The sequence below is a fragment of the Amphimedon queenslandica genome, unplaced genomic scaffold, assembly GCF_000090795.2.
Source record: "Amphimedon queenslandica unplaced genomic scaffold, v1.1 AMPQUscaffold_13377, whole genome shotgun sequence".
Lineage (NCBI taxonomy): Eukaryota > Metazoa > Porifera > Demospongiae > Haplosclerida > Niphatidae > Amphimedon > Amphimedon queenslandica.
In genome coordinates this window covers 109,037-127,970 of record NW_003546387.1, presented here as the reverse complement: position 1 = coordinate 127,970, position 18,934 = coordinate 109,037, and the positions used below count along the sequence as shown (strand labels likewise).

The 18,934-nt window shown below is 35.1% G+C and overlaps 1 long non-coding RNA gene across 1 annotated transcript; it reads left to right on the top strand.

Moving 5' to 3' along the window:
• Positions 1–354: 354 nt before the first annotated feature.
• LOC109582552 (uncharacterized) lies at positions 355–17,401 on the top strand. Its single transcript, XR_002185147.1, has 11 exons — positions 355–952; positions 1,047–1,130; positions 1,569–1,747; positions 1,999–2,175; positions 12,539–12,623; positions 12,673–12,799; positions 13,144–13,340; positions 15,659–15,742; positions 16,474–16,626; positions 16,736–16,950; positions 17,019–17,401. It is a non-coding gene; the product is annotated as an uncharacterized LOC109582552 (long non-coding RNA).
• Positions 17,402–18,934: the final 1,533 nt, after the last annotated feature.

The following is an 18,934-nucleotide window of genomic DNA, read 5'->3' as shown; positions in this document are numbered from 1 at the left end:
GAATGGCCAAATGAGCCACCAACACATGCACATTTTTTTATAATGAATGTACAAAAATATTATGTTGTGTAGAAATTCTATTAAAATTTTAATTTTTAAGGTTCCAAATTTATGTCAAGATGTACATATATGATGTATCTATATTAATTGAGTTCAGTAAAAGTTAAATTTTTTGTCATTAAAATGAAATAATCTTGAAGACTTTACTGACTGCAATCAATAGGAAAGGAAGAAAGTCACTCCAGTCTCCTAGTAGTGGTATAAAAGGGCCAAAATTTATAGCCTCCTAGTTTTTATACATGACATGCATTGTTTTAACTGCTTTTATTCAGTAGCTATAGACCTATACATGCACCATGAACTAATTGCAGCCAGCCACCCACGTGTTCTCACATTTCAAAATGGCTGCTCAGGCAAAGTTAAGCTCGAAGTTAAGTGCTTAAAGAGAGAAAAGAGAAGCTATTCACTCCTTCAGACCCACCAAGAAGAAAGAAAGAACAGACTAAGACAGTTTACTAGGACCAAGTACAACCTGAGATACAACCAGAAAAAGAAATACTACTAATAATAAAAATGATCCTCGAAATCCTCGTACAGTATTTATTGGTAACATTCCTCTGTCAACTAAAAAGAAGGACATACTGAAGCTGGTCTTCCCCTTTGGTTCGGTCGAGTCGCAACGGCAACGATCAGTTGTGGTTTCTCCTGGTAAGCTTCCTGTTCGAGTTGCTAGGAAACTCGGAAAACAGTTGACAGGGACGACTACTAATTTCTATGTTGTTATGGAGACGGAGGAGTCTGCTAGTGCTTGTTTGGAGTTGAATGGACAAGAGGTTGATGGGAGGCATATTAGGGTTGATCTGGCCACACCTACTAATGACACTCACTGTTCTGTGTTTGTAGGTAATGTACCTTTTGGGGTTAATGAAGAGAAACTGAGAAAAGTATTTGAGTAAGTACATGTACATGTATGTATCCACCAGATCCGTGTGAATGAGATGCATGATATCAGAAGTACAGTAGAATCTTCTCTTAATTCTGTACAGTATTTGACTGATGTCTGTCATGTATTATAAAGCAGCAAATTCGTTCGCTTATTGACTTTGCTACTTCTATATTGCACCAACTTGGTAAGTCAATATGTACTTGTATTTTCATATACCTGTATATACTTGCAAGTGATGTACGTTGTGTAATGTGTACATTTGTACAATCATAGCTTTATAATTTACATACATTTGCATTGTACATGTACTTATGCAATATTTCATTTTAAATCGTTGCATGTACATGTACATGTACTTTTGTACCTTTAAGGTGGTACAATATGACATTAGGCCAGCGTAGCATCAATTTTTAATCAAAAGTGTGGGCGATTTGACCTTTTTGATGCATGCTTTCCGCTGGAATAGAACCAGATTCTATTCCAGCATCAATGTAATGTCAGGACTAGTATAATATTGTAAATCTGCCTTTATGTGCTACATTTAACCATATTTATTTTAATATATTGAAATAAATATATGGTGTCATTTAACTTTTTTCTTTCTCCCTTTCTCATTCTTTAGGTTTCACATCACGTTAATTATCACAGCTGGCAGATAGTTCTGAACTAATGGAGAGATAAATAATATTGTAGAAATTTTGAGCCAATTCTCATTTAAATTTTTTAATTTATGATGGTCGCGTCCCTGTACTTCTAGTCAGTTGTTTCATTTTGGTTGGATATTCTACATTGACATTAAAAGTTAGTTTTATTTAAATTTCATTCACCCTTTTTCAAGCAGTGACAAGAAAATAAGAATAAACTTAGACATTACTCGAATAAACCTGTACATGTCATGTACATGTAAATGGGCCAAGTTTTGAGCTATAACATGTAATCATGTACACGTATATTATACAATATTGGGATTTGTCATACATGTACATGTTCATGTCATTTAGAAGGTATTATTTTAAATTTCTCTCTCTCTCTCTCTTTCCTCCATTATACAGATCAGTTCCATTATTCATTATGTGCAGCTGCTGTGATTGGTAAAAGACACGATCTATTGCACAATGACTTCACACCTCCCTCTCTCCTGGCAGTCGCACCTGATTGTGACTCCGCCCCCTTGTTAATAATTGATGACTATCCTACAATATTAATGGAACTGGGCAGGCATTTTTCAGGTTTGAATAAATACATTATATATTATTAATAATGTAATAATTATTACATTGTGTGACAAGTGAGAGTTCCTTTGTTTTGTTAGTAATTAATAATTTTAATGTACATCTACATGTACTATACATGTATTAAGTAAACTAATTGCCTTAAATGAAAGTCATAAGAAAGGAAATGTGTAAAATACATGTACATGTGCATGTACAATGGTGGCTTATAAGGCTGAACACCTGTCCATTAGGCATCAGTGTCCAGGGATTTTTAGCAGCAAGGATACATGTACATGTAGTTTAAGAAAGAAAGTATAAAAGTCCTCTTTGTTGATGTAAGGATCCTGTTGATGTTCAATGACATACTACATCTACATAATGTAGTATAAGTACAGTGGCTGTTTCCCAAATGTTTCCATTACTGCTTGCTAAATGCTGTTATAAACAAAGCTGTTTAAGTGCTTGAGAGATTCTGAAGCAAAAAAGACAACTTGTTTGTCTTGAAAACAACAAAGTAATGGACTACAAGTTTACATCAAAGTCTATTATACATCTATACATATTGTACATGTACATGTATCTAGAGATGTGATGAAAATTTTTTTTCTGTAATAGAATTTATGCTTTGCTTGCTTAGGCTCATCCCTCAGTGCTTTACATTTGTCTAGTAATATTGTGCATGTAGTGGTTGCTATGGTGATGCCAGGATTCATTGTACCATATAGCAGTTTTTTTTGAGGATAATAAATTTCGCGAATGACCCATATCCAGAAGTTTGCAGAATTAATTTTTGCGAATTTCCACTAATCTGCCATCCTGTACCATATTAAATTGATTTTCAAGGAATCCTCAAAGTTCACGAAATTTGTTATCCTTGAAAAAAAACCGCTATACGGTAACTTCCTTTAGTTACAAGATCTTTGAATATATTTAAGGTATTGCCCACTTTTTGTGTCTAGCTGACCTTCTTTAGTGTTCCTCTCCTCCTTCCACCTTCTTTCATTTTGTTTTGTTGTTGCTTTTGGTCATCCAGAGGTCATCAGGGCTATCTTTTCCCAGGCTACTCTCATTCTTGTTCATTCTGACTTCATTTTCTTATATCATTCATTCTTGCTCTATCTTCATTTACTATCTTCTATCTTTATCTCTCTTTTTTGTTCTGTTTTGTGTACACAATTTTACTCTTTTCTTGAAATGGCAACCAAACCATCTTCATCTTCTCCTGGTCTCAGACTCAAACTGGAGAAAGAGCTCACCTGTCCTGTGTGTCTTGACCACTATACCAAGCCTAAGACTTTACTTTGTCTACATTCATTCTGTCAGCACTGTCTGGAGGGATTGCCTCTGGATAAGAAGAATGAGACCTATTACCTCTCTTGTCCTACTTGTCGTCATCATACAGAGTTACCAGAAGAAGGAGCAGGAACCTTTCCTGTAGCATTCCACCTTCACGACCTCAAAGAGATGTACAGTCTAACAAAGAAGACAGCAGATTTATCAAATCCTCAAGAGGCCACATGTAGTGATCATGGAAAGCCTTTAGAGCTATTCTGTGAAACTTGTGATGCAGTGATCTGTTCTCACTGCTTAGCTCGTAGTCACAAACATCATGAATACAACTTAATCACTGACACCATCAAAAGTTAAGAGAATGTTTATCACCAGTTAAGGGAAAGATGGAAGCACTGAAGAAGGTCCTGTCTGCTCTAGCAGAGAGAGAAGGTGAGATCAGAGAGAGAGAGAGAGGAGAAGGAGTCTTAGAAGAAATAGTACATGAAATGGTAGAGGAAATGATTGCTGTTCTTCGTCAGTCAGAGAGGAAACTGACTGAGCAGGCAATGAGGGTCACTGATCAGAAACTAAAGGTGCTGTCAGAGCAAATGAAATCAGCAGAAATGAGTTTGAGTCTTCTGGATAGTGTCCAGGATTATGTTGAACAGAGTCTGAAGACAGGCAGAGTCTGAAGACAGGCAGTCCTCAACAAGTCCTGAGGTGTAAGAAACAAATAAAGGAGCATATGAGTGAAGTTAATGCAGGGATCAATGTGGATGAGTTACATCCAAAGGAAAAAAGTGACTATGTATTGAGTAAAGATATCAAATCGCTACATTACATTGGGGATATTGTGACCTACTCATCTACTGCACTACAGCAAAGTAGAGTGAAGAAGATTAATCGTACATGTATTACACCTGCTGGCAAAGCAGTTTCATTTTCACTATCAATCGAGGCACCAGATTCATGTCTTTTGTGTGTTCCCCTCTCTTCTCTGAGGTGTAGTCTAGTACCAGTTGGTAAAGGTGATCAACCCATTCACACTACAGTCACTACCACTAGTACTGATCCTGGAGTGTATAGGATACAGTATAATGCTTCAACACATGGTGCTCATACTTTAAAAGTACAAGTATATGATTTACACCTTAATGATACCTCACTAGTCATCCCTTTCAATCCTTACCTTGATAACATCACTCCAGTACGTACTGTAACTGAACTTACGCGTCCCTGGGGAGTTGCTGTAAGTGATGATAATCATGTTATAATTGCTGAGAATAGTGGTCACTGTATAACGATACTGGATAGAGAAGGAAAGAAAGTGAAATCATTAGGAGGGGAAGGAGGAAGTGGTGATGTCAAGTTTTCTTATCCTTGTGGTGTTGCAATTACTCCAGACAAATTCATTCTTGTATCTGATAATCACAGGATCCAGAAGATAAGCATGGATGTGTACTGTAAAGCATCAGATTGTGAGAAGGGTAGTAGACCATTACAATTCAAAAATCCTTATGGTATAGCCATTTCTCCTATAACTGGACAGGTTTATATTGCTGATAGGGGTAATCATTGTATACAAGTCTTGAATTCTGATCTAATTTTCTCTCATTCATTTGGTAGCAGAGGATCAGCTAATGGACAGTTTCAGTATCCACGTGACATTGCTATTGACAGTCAAGGATTAGTGTATGTTGCCGATGCTAATAATCATCGCATTCAGAAGTTCTCTCCAGATGGAAAGTTTGTGGGTCAGTTTGGTACTAAAGGATCTAGTCCTGGAAAGCTTAATGGTCCAACAGGTATAACAATAGACACTGCAGCTACTGGTCTAGTGTATGTCAGTGAAGGGGGCAATAATCTTATATCAGTCTTCACTAGTGATGGGGTGTTTATTAGTAAGTTTGGATGTAAAGGCAGTAATATTGATCAGTTTAATGATCCTATTGGATTAGCATTTGATAAAGATGGATTTTTGTATGTTTGTGATTGTATTAATTCCCGACTTGTTGTTTATTAAAATGGTTATTGTATAATATTCTAATAGTATTTTACAATTATCAATAATAATAATAATAATAACAATGCTAATTAGCCTTATTGTCAAGTAATTGCAGTATCATTGAAATTAATGATTAATTTATAAACTATTAAGATACTACCATTATTTTCATGTTGTGTTGTAATTCATAATAATTACATTACATGACTCCACCCTCCTCTGACACAGTATCAGACCTAGTACTTACATGTACATAGGCTATAAAATTTTTGCAAATTTGCCTAAAAATCTATTTTGTGGATTTAATTTTCGCAAATTTTGTTGCCTGCCATTTTGTACTGTAATAATTTGATTTTTGCAAATCTTCAATTAATTGTGAAATCCGCAAAATATACTTTATTTGATTAATTATTATTAATTAATAATAATTTAATTTATTATTGTTATTATTATTATTGCTGTTGCTGAAGCCTATAAAATGCTGGTCTAATTAAGCGTACTGTCTCTTCCACTCATACCTCCATATCTGTCCGTAAAACTCTCTATCTCACTCTTGTGCTCTCCCAACTTACATACTGTTCTTCAGTCTGGAGGCCACATCTTAGAAGGGACATATTGCTTCTAGAGGGGGTACAAGATAAAGCCACAAAGTGGATTTTGAATGATTACTCCTCTGATTACAAGACCAGACAAATGTTGCCACTGATGATGACTTATCAGTTGTGTGACATTACATTTTTTGACATCTTTATCTAGTCCATCTACGGCATTCAGCATCTGTAACTTTGTGTCCTTCTCATCATCTCCAACTGAAAGTCAGAAAAAATATAGAGAAATTATTGTTTCAAAGAGTTATCCCAGCTTCATCCTCTGTGTTGATAGAACGAATTTTAGACCTGGTGCCTCTGATACACAAATTGGTGGCACACAATACAGTGAAGGATAGATGGGTTTGAAGCCAGCAGATGACAGTACTGTAGGGTTGATCCCATTTAATGGATAGTCTGTCAGCCAAACATTTCAAGAAGGAATTAGATTCTGGACCCAACAGACCATCTACTGTCATACAGAGTGGAGTGAAGCTAGAGTGGATAGAGTGACAAGCTTCCTGATTGACTTCTCTCTTTCAGCAGTTTTAAAAACTTGTAGTGGTGGTTTTCTAACTTAAGAAGGAGCATCAGAGTCCACTACCCTCACATGAAATATAGTGGTGGACTGGCACTGCCAAACTCCACAGATGGATATGTCACCAACCAAAGCCTCTGAATCATTTTGTGCCTCTTTAACAAGTGGTTTCTTAATGACCTGACTATGTCATAGAAGATATATCGTGTAGTACATCCCTTATCTCGTTATGATGTAAAGTAACAAGACCACCTTTTTTGCAGTCTAATGCATGGGATGTTGTGAAGGGAGAGCTACATTATTATTATTATTATTATTATTATTATTATTATTATTATTATTATTATTATCATAAAATTAGGACAGGTTAGAATAGATTAGGTTAGATTAGAGAGATTAGGGAATAAGAATTGAGTTAAGGAAAAAATAAAATACAAATGAAAAATTAATTTAATATTGTGTTTTAATGTAGCATGTAGTCAAGTGTGGCTCCGTCAGGTGTATTAACGGATCGCCACTTGGACTGAGCTCCACATAGGCATAATATAGATGCTCTAATGATTGCGAATGACAGTCTAGCTCTTAGCCAGCTTACCACTCCACTGCAGGGTTTATTCCATTTCAATGACAAACCATCTCTAATTCTCTTCACAAAACATGTAGCTTCCTTGCCCATGAGACCATCTACAGATATACATAGGGGAGTAAAAATAGCTCTTTGTTCTTCACAAGCAGACTGGTACTTTGCCTTTTTCTCCCTCTCAGCCTGAACAAGCACATCAGGACTCTTCGACTAATATGACTGAGCATCAGTGTCTACCACTCTAATATCAAACAACGCCTCAGTCTATGGTGTCCAAACCCCCCCTAACAGCTAAATCAGCAATTAGAGCAGGAGAATCAGCACCAGTCTCACGAACAACTGGTTCCCAACAAATTTGCCCCAAACGAGAGAGGCAAGATCACCAAAAGTGTCACGGAACAACAAGGCCTCCCTTACTACATGAGAGAGCATGAGATAAATCAAATGGGGAGCCACATCCATCACAATGAGCTGGAATATTGAGTAAGGGCTTTCGATACCCAATAGGTAGAGCATTATTATTATCAACGAAAATTAATGTAAAATAATGAATAGTACAGATAATAATAATGATGCAACTCCAGAGTTAATCTAATAATTATTATTGATAATATGAATTACTATAAAAATAAGTGGCCTAAGAGACAAAACACTAGAGATTGAAGAGGGAGACAACAAAAAATGTAGAAACAATTATTATTTTATTATTATTATCAAGAATAGATAATTATGTACTCTTGTTATTATTAATATCTCTCCAGTGATAGAGAGTGAGTGTCTGATAGTAAGGGACTATTACTGGTGGCCTTCAGTGAGACGTCTCTTTGAGTCTCAGGTACTCATTGGTACTTTATTCACTAATCCTTCCTTATTAAGATTTCATAATTTTTTTGCAAATAGCTTGCATACTACACCACATGGCAATGAAGATACGGGAATTTCATTATTTAAATTTTGCCAACTGACCAGAAACTCTAAATTTGTGACATCTTGCTTCATCTATCTTCTTAAATAATCTACTTACTATTGCTCCTGGCAATCAGTCTTACTATACAGATTATTGATATGATATGCGTATAGCTGGGGAGGACAATTTTTGCTGCATTTGGCATTTATTAGCCATTATTCAAAATCAAACCCACCACTTTGAATAATTTATACACATACTCAATGGCACATGATGACAAAATTTGTCAAATTAAAAATCACTAAGCATCAAAAATTTTGCAATTAGCCAGCTCCAGGTATACAGTACTGTAGTAACATTATGATGTTCTGTTTCAGACTAAAGACTACATGGAATTAGAATTTATACATGTGCATGTATATGCATCTTACCTGTACGTGTACATTCATCAGGTAATAAGGTTCATGTACATTGGGTGCAGTGGTTGCTATGGTAAAGCCAGGATTCTTTATGTACTATCATGCATAACTTCTTTTAGTGACAAGATCTTTGAATATATAGTAAGGTTCTTTAAGCTTCAGTAGTTCCCTTTAGTTTTAGAAGTGCGCAAAAGCAGGGAAGAAAGCAGGCAGCATACACAAAGAATCTGAATCAGTCATGAATTCAGTTCCGAATTGCTCATTTTGGGTAATCAGCCGTGATACACTGATGAAATTAGTCGTTGCACAATTATGAAAAGATTGCATTGGTTCAAGGGCATGATGAGCAATGATAACTGTCAGGAATGTAGTACTGACATCAGACATGATTCATTAATGTTGGGCAATATTGCTGGTACAGGCATAATTTTTGGCTGTGTACTATAGATGGTAACATCTAGGAGTCACAACAGTGGGCGTGGTCACTCTACCCCTATGTTACACAGGTGGGAAAGGATCTCTCACTTTTTTGTTTAGCTGACCTTCCTTAGTACATGTTTATGACACTAAATTTTAATATACAGCAGATTTCACTTGCATTCAAACAGTGCATATTGGGTGAGGATCATGTGCACCTAATAAACCATCCACCAAAAGTAAACTAACATACCATATAGCTAAAAATTTTCGAGGCTTAAAATTTCGTGAATAATGAAATTTATGGAGAAATTTTAAATTCCGTGATAAATATTTTCATGATTTTATTTTAGTAATAATGACCACGCCTTATTTAATTAAAACATGGCAGATTCAGTGTTTGAGACGGACTCTTGTGTCAGGGGGCACCATGTCTACAAATCAGTATGGACACCAGTGATTAGGGAGATCATCATCTTTGACCTTGGCAGTATGCTTAAAATAGCAATACAAAGTAACAGAGACATCAGCTTGACCGAGAACATGACGTGACATGAGGGCACATTTATTAGTAGGCGTGGTTAACCATGCCCCTCAATTAATATTTATTTTCAGGGGTTTAATTTTTCATGATGCAAACAGTGATCACAAAAATACGAAAATTTATTCCTCACGAAATTTTTTGGCTATACGGTATGCCTCACGCAATGATCCAACTGAAGTGAAATGACTATAAGAGTAACATGAAGGTATTTTTGGTCAGATAAGGGAGCTGTTTACACTAAAACCATAGATACAGTATACAGTATACAAATACTGTATACTGTATTTGTATATTTATTTAGAACACAAGAAAACAAAAACAGAAATTGTAATGAAAACACAATTGCCGGATTTATGTAAACACCTGTAAACAGTAATAGCAAAAACAATGCAGATTAGGGCAGGGTCATGTAAACTAGGCCTTACTTAGGCCTTTCACCTTCATTTTGTTTTATTGTTGCATTTGGTCTGTAGGACTTTCTTTCTCCTCTACTTCGTTTTACATTCTTGTTCATTCTGACTTCTTCATTTTCTTATCATTTGTTCTTGCTCTATCTTCATTTTTACCATCTTCTACCTTTATATCTATCTTCATTTTTTGCTGAAATGGCAACCAAATCATCTTCTCGTCTCAGACTCAAACTGAAAGAGCGACTCACCTGTCCTGTGTGTCTTGACCACTATACCAAGCCTAAGACTTTACCTTGTCTACATTCATTCTGTCAGCACTGTCTGGAGGGATTACCTCTGGATAAGAAGAATGAGACCTATTACCTCTCTTGTCCCACTTGTCGTCATCATACAGAGTTACCAGAAGAAGGAGCAGGAGCCTTTCCTGTAGCATTCCACCTCAATGACCTCAAAGAGATGTACAGTCTAACAAAGATGACAGCAGAGGCCACATGTAGTGATCATGGAAAACCTTTGGAGCTATTCTGTGAAACATGTGACACAGTAATCTGTTCTCACTGCTTAGCTCGTAATCACAAACATCACGAATACGATTTAATCACTGACAATTACACTAAACACTGTCAAAAGTTAAGAGAGTGTCTATCACCAGTTGAAGGAAAGAAAGAAGCACTCAAGAAGGTCCTGTCTGCTCTAGCAGAGAGAGAGGGTGAGATCAGAGAGAGAGGAGAAGGAGTCTTGCAAGAAATACATGAAATGGTAGAGGAAATGATTGCTATTCTTCGTCAGTCAGAGAGGAAACTAACTGAGCAGGCAAAGAGGGTCACTGATGCTAAACTAAAGGTGCTGTCAGAGCAAATGAAATCAGCAGAAATGAGTTTGAGTCTTCTGGAGGATGTCCAGGATTATGTGGAACAGAGTCTGAAGACAGGCAGTCCTCAACAAGTCTTGAGGTGTAAAAAACAGATGATGGAGCATATGAGTGAAGTTAGTGCAAAGATCAATGTAGAGGAGTTACATCCAAAGGAAGAAGGTGACTTTGTATTGAGTAAAGATATCAAATCACTACATCACATAGGAGGTATTATTTCAGGGACTACTGCACTACAGCAGTGTAGAGTGAAAAAGATTAATCATATTATTAGCGAAGCAGCTTCGTTTTCACTATCATTGGAAGCACCAGATTCCTCTCTTTTGTGTGTTCCCCTCTCTTCTCTGAAGTGTAGTCTAGTACCAGTTGGTAAAGGTGATCAACCCATTCATACTACAGTCACTATCACCAGCACTGATCCTGGAGTGTATAGGATACAGTGTAGCCCTTCAACACGAGGTGCTCATACAGTAAAAGTACAAGTATATGATGTACACCTTGAGGATACCTCACTAGTCATCCCTTTAAATCCTTACCTTGATAACATCACTCCAGTACGTACTATAACTGAGCTTAAGAGTCCTTGGGCAGTTGCTGTAAGTTATGATAATCATATTATAATATCTGAGATTCGTAGTAACTGTGTAACAATACTGGATAGCGAAGGAAAGAAAGTGAAGTCATTAGGAGGGAAAGGAGGAAGTGGTAATGTCAAGTTTTCTAAACCTCGTGGTGTAGCCATTACTCCAGACAAATTCATTCTTGTGTCTGATAATCACAGGATCCAGAAGATAAGCATGGATGGATATCGTAAAGCATCATTTGGTAAGGAGGGCAGTGGACGACTACAATTCAAATATCCTGATGGCACAGTCAATTGTCCTATAACAGGACAGGTTTATATTGCTGATGATGGTAATCATCGTATACAAGTCTTAACTCCTGATCTAACCTTTTCTCATTCATTTGGTAGTTATGGATTAGCTAATGGACAGTTTGACTCTCCACGTGACATTGCTATTGACAGTCAAGGATTAGTGTATGTTGCTGATATGAATAATCATCGAATTCAGAAGTTCTCTCCATATGGAAAGTTTGTGGGTCAGTTTGGTCTTGGACAGCTTAGTAAGCCAGGTGGTATAACTATAGACACTGCAGCTACTGGTCTAGTGTATGTTAGTAACTGTGGCATTGCTCCTATATCAGTTTTCACTAGTGATGGTGTGTTTGTTAGGGAGTTTGGAAGTTGCATGGATCACTGTAGTATTAATCAATTTAATGTGTTTTTGGGATTAGCATTTGATAAAGATGGATTCTTGTTTGTTTGTGATATTAAAAATGAGCGACTTGTTATTTATTAAAATGATTGTTATTTTTTATATTCTAATATTTTTATAATTGTATATAATGATGAAAATATTAAGTGGATCAGATTGCATCCTTTGCCACACCCTGACATAATGTATGTAATGTACAAACAAATATAACTACTTCATCAGTAACAATTGTATTATTGTTATTATTATTTCATAAACCACACAATTAAATTCATAATTGGAACACATCCTAATCAGTTTTTGACAAGTAAACTTAGATGTTCTAGTTCTTGGCATTCATGTGTTTCCTCAATATTCTAGCTGTTCCTAATAGTGCGGTCTTCTGTAAATGTTCCATTTGAACCTTTATTCTCAGCTTCTTAATCCATCTTCAAAATTATTTTTATTATCATTATCATCATCATTATTATTATCACTGTCTTCATACATGATACATTTAACATGTATATCAAATTTTAATTGATAATGTATTTTCTTCTTGTCTTCAGGTATTAAATTGAACCCTTAAAGTGATTGCTACTCTATCAATGTCAGACGCTGGTCATGAGATGTGTGATGTCCAACCAAAAAAAGGTAGTGGAGTGGATACGGCTTATTGTTATTGTTAATATTACAATTCTAGGGACATCAGGAACAGGAGAGTATGGCCATTATAATTTTTAATAAAAATTTTAAATTGTTCCTGGCCAAATTTATGTAAATGTTCAACAGCAGTGACTACTAGAGAACAAAGGCAGCCTCAGTTTTAGGTATAGTATATATATGTACTTGTACAGTACAGTACGTGTATTTATGGTGCATGTAGAGGTTATATTTTTTATGAATTTTGACAAAATACAATTAACAGTCCTATTTTTGTGGCATCATTTGTAGTGCATGGTCAAAATTTTTCTAAATTTAGTCACCAAATTTGAGAACAATTTGCCAGATTTTATAACTCCAGATTTTTTAGCTACAGTATATGTACATGTACATAAGTATGCATGTATATATCATACTGTACAAGTATTACTCAAACTACTCCCCCCCTCTCTCTCTCTCTCTCCTCTCTCTCACTCTCTCTGTCTCTCTCTGTCTCTCTCTCTTTCTCTAGCTCTCTCTCTCTCTTCCACTAGACACTTGTGTGCATTTGTTGATGCTAAAGCAGTTTATTGCACATTAGTTGAGATACTGGCTACTGAAGAGAAACTATCATTTGCTTCACCGATGGTCCGGGAACTAAACACTCTTCCTTTCAGTTCAGCTGAACTGTTTAATCTTCGTACGCAGCTGCAGAGTATGGACGGACCAGTAAGTGCATCCAGAATATGTACATTTACTTATATATGTAGAAATCCACTTACATTGTACATGTACAATATAATTATTTCTTATTTGTATATCGCATAGCGTGAAATTTTGGAGGGAGTTAAATTTGACATTTTGATAGCCATTTACCGAAATAAAAATTCACCATTTTGAGCCATAATGAGCATGCTCAATGGCATGTGGCCACAAGTTTGCAAATCACTAAAATTTTCAGTTCACCAAACTTAAGTCCCTCAAAAATTTCCTGCCATACCGTATATTTTTTATTATTGTTGTATGTTTTTCTCCATAAAAATTTTTCAGGCACTTTCGTTTTGACAAAATTTTTGGCTGACAAAATTTTTGCTTGATGTAGATATAGATAGCATGCTGATTTACATGTACATGTATCATCAGAAAATGACTAAAATATTTTTAAGCACATAACTATTTTTAACAATGTTTAGTTTGCTACATGTTAAAATTCTAATTTCATGCATCAATTGATATCTTGCATGTTATCCACTGCACCTGCAAAAATATGACATTAGATTCAATTGTAATTATTAATAATCAAAAAAAATTATGACATAATAAATATTCATTGAATTATTGAGTGTAATTTAAGAATAAATGTGAATGTAGAGCTAGTTACATTACTAAAGTAGAGCTAAGTATCTATGGCATTTATTAACATACACACAAGAGCCGGTACTGAGTATTGTGTTATAGTAACTTACCTATATATGCCAGAAGGTTAGATTTTGTTTTCCCCAGTTGATCAGGAAAGTCATCACACAGTTTTATCAGTGTAGCCGAATTAACATTTTTATCTGCTTCAAAGCACCTCAGGAATACTAGAATAAGATTGTTAGTTTCTCCTGGTATTGACTTCAGATCAGACACCTTCACAATTAATCCAGTCCCTATTAGCTTGTAATGATCTTCAGAATAACTAAACATCTTGTTAGCAGCTGTCATAGTAAGCTCCTTGTCTATGATTTGATGAAGATATTTACAAAGAGTAACTATACTCTACCATCAAGTCAACTGTTGTTTACCTGTTATAAGACCACATTGATCATTTTGAGTAAACTCTACAGATTGTAAATGATTCATAATGGGGATTATGAATTGATAGCTTGAAAAAAAGAAAATGTGGTCCTAAACTCCTGACTCTTAAGGCCTTTCTACACTAGCACTTCTAATGCACCGCCGCACCGGCATTTAACTGGTTTGAAACCAATTCCAGTCATTCCACACCTGAAGCGAATTGACTTCAAAGGCATTATCTCAAACCACCTTCATATGTGGTTTGAATGCACATTTGATACCGTATAGCTTCAAATTTTCGTCAAATTCATCACATACTTTTGCTTGACAAAATTTTTAATCAACAAAATTTTTGTTTCACGTGGGTAGTATGCGGATTAATAACAAAAATGACAAAAATTTTATTGACGAAAATTAACTTTAACAAGAAATTAAGATTTTGACGAAATTTTTGACTGACGAAAATTTGGAGCTATAAGGTAGACAACCAATGGCAGCTGGATCAGAAATGTTATCAAAATATACATGATCCTGAAGATAGTGTGGAATCACTTGATGCTGATTCAATGTGCATTCATGAGCCGACTTCTAGAACCAGTTTAAGTATAGAAAGGCCTTTAGTCTTTATACAGAAAGCTGTGCTCATCTGTACATGAATAATACAGCTAACAGCTGCTAAAAAAATGCACAATTGCACATTGATATCTTTCACACTATACTGAATTATGTTTGTTGCCATTAGTTTACATTGGTCAGCTGCATCACTTCACATCAATCATAGATAATAGAGTACATGTATTCTCTCCTAATTATCAGTATCACTTAAATTTTTAATAATATTTTTACATTATTATTACTGTATAGGGGTTTTATTTTTTTATATAAGATTTCACGAATTTGTTATTTGTTGGTATAAATTTTTGCAAATCTTACCTTCTGCAGCCATTTTTCCTAGTGCGCCACACCTCTTTTGTGGAATTTAATTTCATGAATTTAATGAAAATGCAAAATTTGTGAAATTTATTACCAATGAAATATAACCCCTATACAGTATTTTATCGTTATCACTTGATGTACTTTTCTTGTAGGATAGTTAAATATTGTGTAAGAGTCTTTTTGATTGCTGTTGTCACAATGCCATAGCTATAGTAACCCTGTGTCTACTGTCACAGAATTATCAACATGCTGCTAGCATAGTGGCTATACAAGTCAATAATAATAAATAAGAATAATGGTACATGTAATTGTTTTCATTTCTTGTTGTTTAGCCGGTGGTGAAATTGAGATTACTTCAAAAGTATTGCAAGAAACTGACAGACTAGTACAAGTAATAGACTCACCAATATTTACCTGTAAGTATACATTCTTGTGTCTTCAGTTTTTATTACATTTTCTGATACATATTGGTGTCCTTATGCTTCGTCGAAAATTTGAGCTGGTTCCAACTTAAATTTTCAAGCTATGGCCATTTTAAGAAAATGCCAAAATTTTCAAAAGTATGCAAGGCTATAATAGCCCATGGTTTAAAAAATGGCTCCAAAGTCATTTCCAAATTTTATTACATTTTCTAATACATATTGATGTTCTTATGTTGTGTAGAAAGTTAGAACTTATTCCGACTTAAATTTTTCAACTTATTGCCGGTTTAAAAAATTGCAGATTCAAAAAATTACCCAAAGCTATGGTTTTTTTTAATGGCTTCAAAATTACCGGCCCAAATTTTTATTACATTTTCTATTGCATATTGATCATATTAATTGGGCGAAGCCCTTACTTACAAAAATTTGTACGTACATCTGGCATGACTGGTAGGTGCAGTCAGGAGGTGGAGTCCCTCAATGTTTTACATTCTTTTTAGTATCCTTATGCTGTGTAGTAAGTTTAAACTGATTCCAACTTCAATTTTAAGTTATGGCCTTTTTTCAAATGGCCATTTTTGAAAAATACCCAAGGCTATTATTATGCCCCATGAATTTTTCAAAAAATGGCTCCAAAGTCACAGCAAATTTTTATTACATTTTGTACATATGTATACATGTACATATACATATGTATGTACTTATTATCATACTCAATGTTGTAGGATATTGTTTCTGAAAATCCTCATTTTGACATCAATGGACGGATTCATTATTTTGTTGTGTGAGAGAATCTACACACAAAACGTTTTTGCAAGACAGGACAGATTCATAATCAGGAGGTTATTATTGGGTCCCAAGATGTCCAGAATAGACAGGTTTGACTATTCATGTACATGTACATTAGCAGCTGTCAAATTTTAACTCGTAGTATTATACCACATAAACCTCTTCTTTTCTTCCTGTTTCCTCCATTATTGCTTGTAGATATATTGCAGTGTGTTGATACTAAAAGGTTCTAAATCGTCTCATACTCAAGACGATATGATAAATCTGGCCCTGCCCACTTTCTGTTTCAAAGATGAAGGAGAGACTGATCAAGGAAAGTCCCTCATCCAGAGTCTCGTGGTGATATCATTCAATTTTATAATAAAGTATTTATCGACCAACTTAAAGATTTCGTATCAAAGTTCTCGGATGAGGTAGGTGTGGTTTTAGGTCATGAATAATTCATAAGTTCATGAATAGTTAATTAGTATTTATTCTATAGTCTAATGAATTGTTGTTGTCTCCTCTTCCTGTTATAAAGAGAGCGGCTCTGTCACCACAGAAACTTTAGAGGGTTTGCCTCATCAAAAATCTCTCTCCCTCTAGGAGTTTCATGTGATTGGTTCATCAGTGAATAGGATTACTTGTAAGAGGAGTTGGACTGTACATTAGTATGTACCAGTCCTGGTATTAATGGTCCTGCTAAGAGAAGTAACATTGAGATAACTATGGAATCATCATTATGTACTGCAGTACATGTATGTAAAACTGGACACTTCAAGTACTTGTTAATATTTTCAATATGTAGTACCCAGTATTTGTTTATGAATGGTATAATCATGAGCATGGCATAGCAACTTTCACATGTATGTAATGTCATAATGATCATACGTTTTTTAATTATTTAATATTTATTATTACTGTTTATTATTGTTGTTGTTGTTATTATTTATTATTGGTTTTAGAGAGGTAGAGGTATTTACAATCTTTTATCATCAATGTCAATACTACATCACAAACAACAACTTAATAATAATAATAATAATGGATTAAGTAGATCTAAAATTATAATAATTATTATTTACTTCTCTTTTCCTTTTTATTTATTAAAATATGTAAAAAAGGATTACCTATACACTACAAAAGGATTATCTACACTACAAAAAGGATTATGGTAATGCTCTAATAAACTAAATCATGATATTATTAGGAATTCTTTAAATTCACTATTGGATGTGGTCTGTGTGGTTGTTCTTTTCTGTGTCTATCAATCAATGTCTTCTTTTGATCTTTTAGAGTATACACTAGGAGAGGAGGAGTAGGTGCCAATCCAGTATATATCTCAATATATTCAAGTGATGGATGGATAAAGATAATTTCATATAAATGTTGTACTAGTTCTATCCAGTTATGTTGAGACGAATCATCATTAATATATCTACATGTACACTCTATCCTCAGTAGTCTGATGGTAGTATGCAACTGTAACAAGTTAGTAACAGCAGGTAGTCCCTGTTCATAAAACAATGGTGTCATTATTTGTTTTATCTCTTCCTCACTACAGTTACTGTACGACTGATCTGGATTGAAGTTAACTTCAAGTTCTGTGAGATTGCTCTTCTGAGAGATGACATTAACAAAAGTTCTTATCTCTTTATTCAGTGGAATGGATACTTTCAACTGCTGTAGACTGGTGTTGTGTCTGAGACCAGTTGTTAGGAAGGACAGGAATGAACTGGGAATGAGAATTTCACTATACCTGTAACTATCAATCTCAAGGTATTTCAGTGTTTTGTTTTGTGCTAGCATGTCTTGTAGACTAGTACATACTTTCACACTCAGCTCATTAAGTGGGTCTTGCATTAGCTTACGAGAGATGAGAGGAGAGCTACTTATGCCCATGCTGCTGGTTTCCTCCTTTGGACTACTGAGACTCTGGCTAGTTGATAGATCTACTGTTTCCTCGATTAGAGATGAAGATCTACTACTACTAATGTCTTGTAGACTAGTACCTATACTGCTGGTATATACTCTCTCCTCCTTTATCGTCACACTCAGAGCTTCAAGTGTAGTATTGCTTTTTAGAATAGCAAATAGTTCAATAGCACTCTCAGCTGTGTCTACTGGCAAAGTAAGTGTATGTAGATTGGGATGAGTGAGAAATAGAAGATTTGGTGGGTATGGTTCATGTATTATCATACAGTGTAATCCTTTGATATGTTGAAGTTGTGATGATGTCATTAGTTTACTACTCCATTCTCTTCCTATCTCTAGAGCAGTGAGTGGTGTGTTCACCTCTACTATATTCATTGATGATGGTAGGAATTCATCAGATATGTCCAGTGAAAGAGCTTGTAATGTTTTGTTGTCCTTTAGTAACTGCTCTATTACTCCATCAAGTAGAGGAGGAGGAGGAGC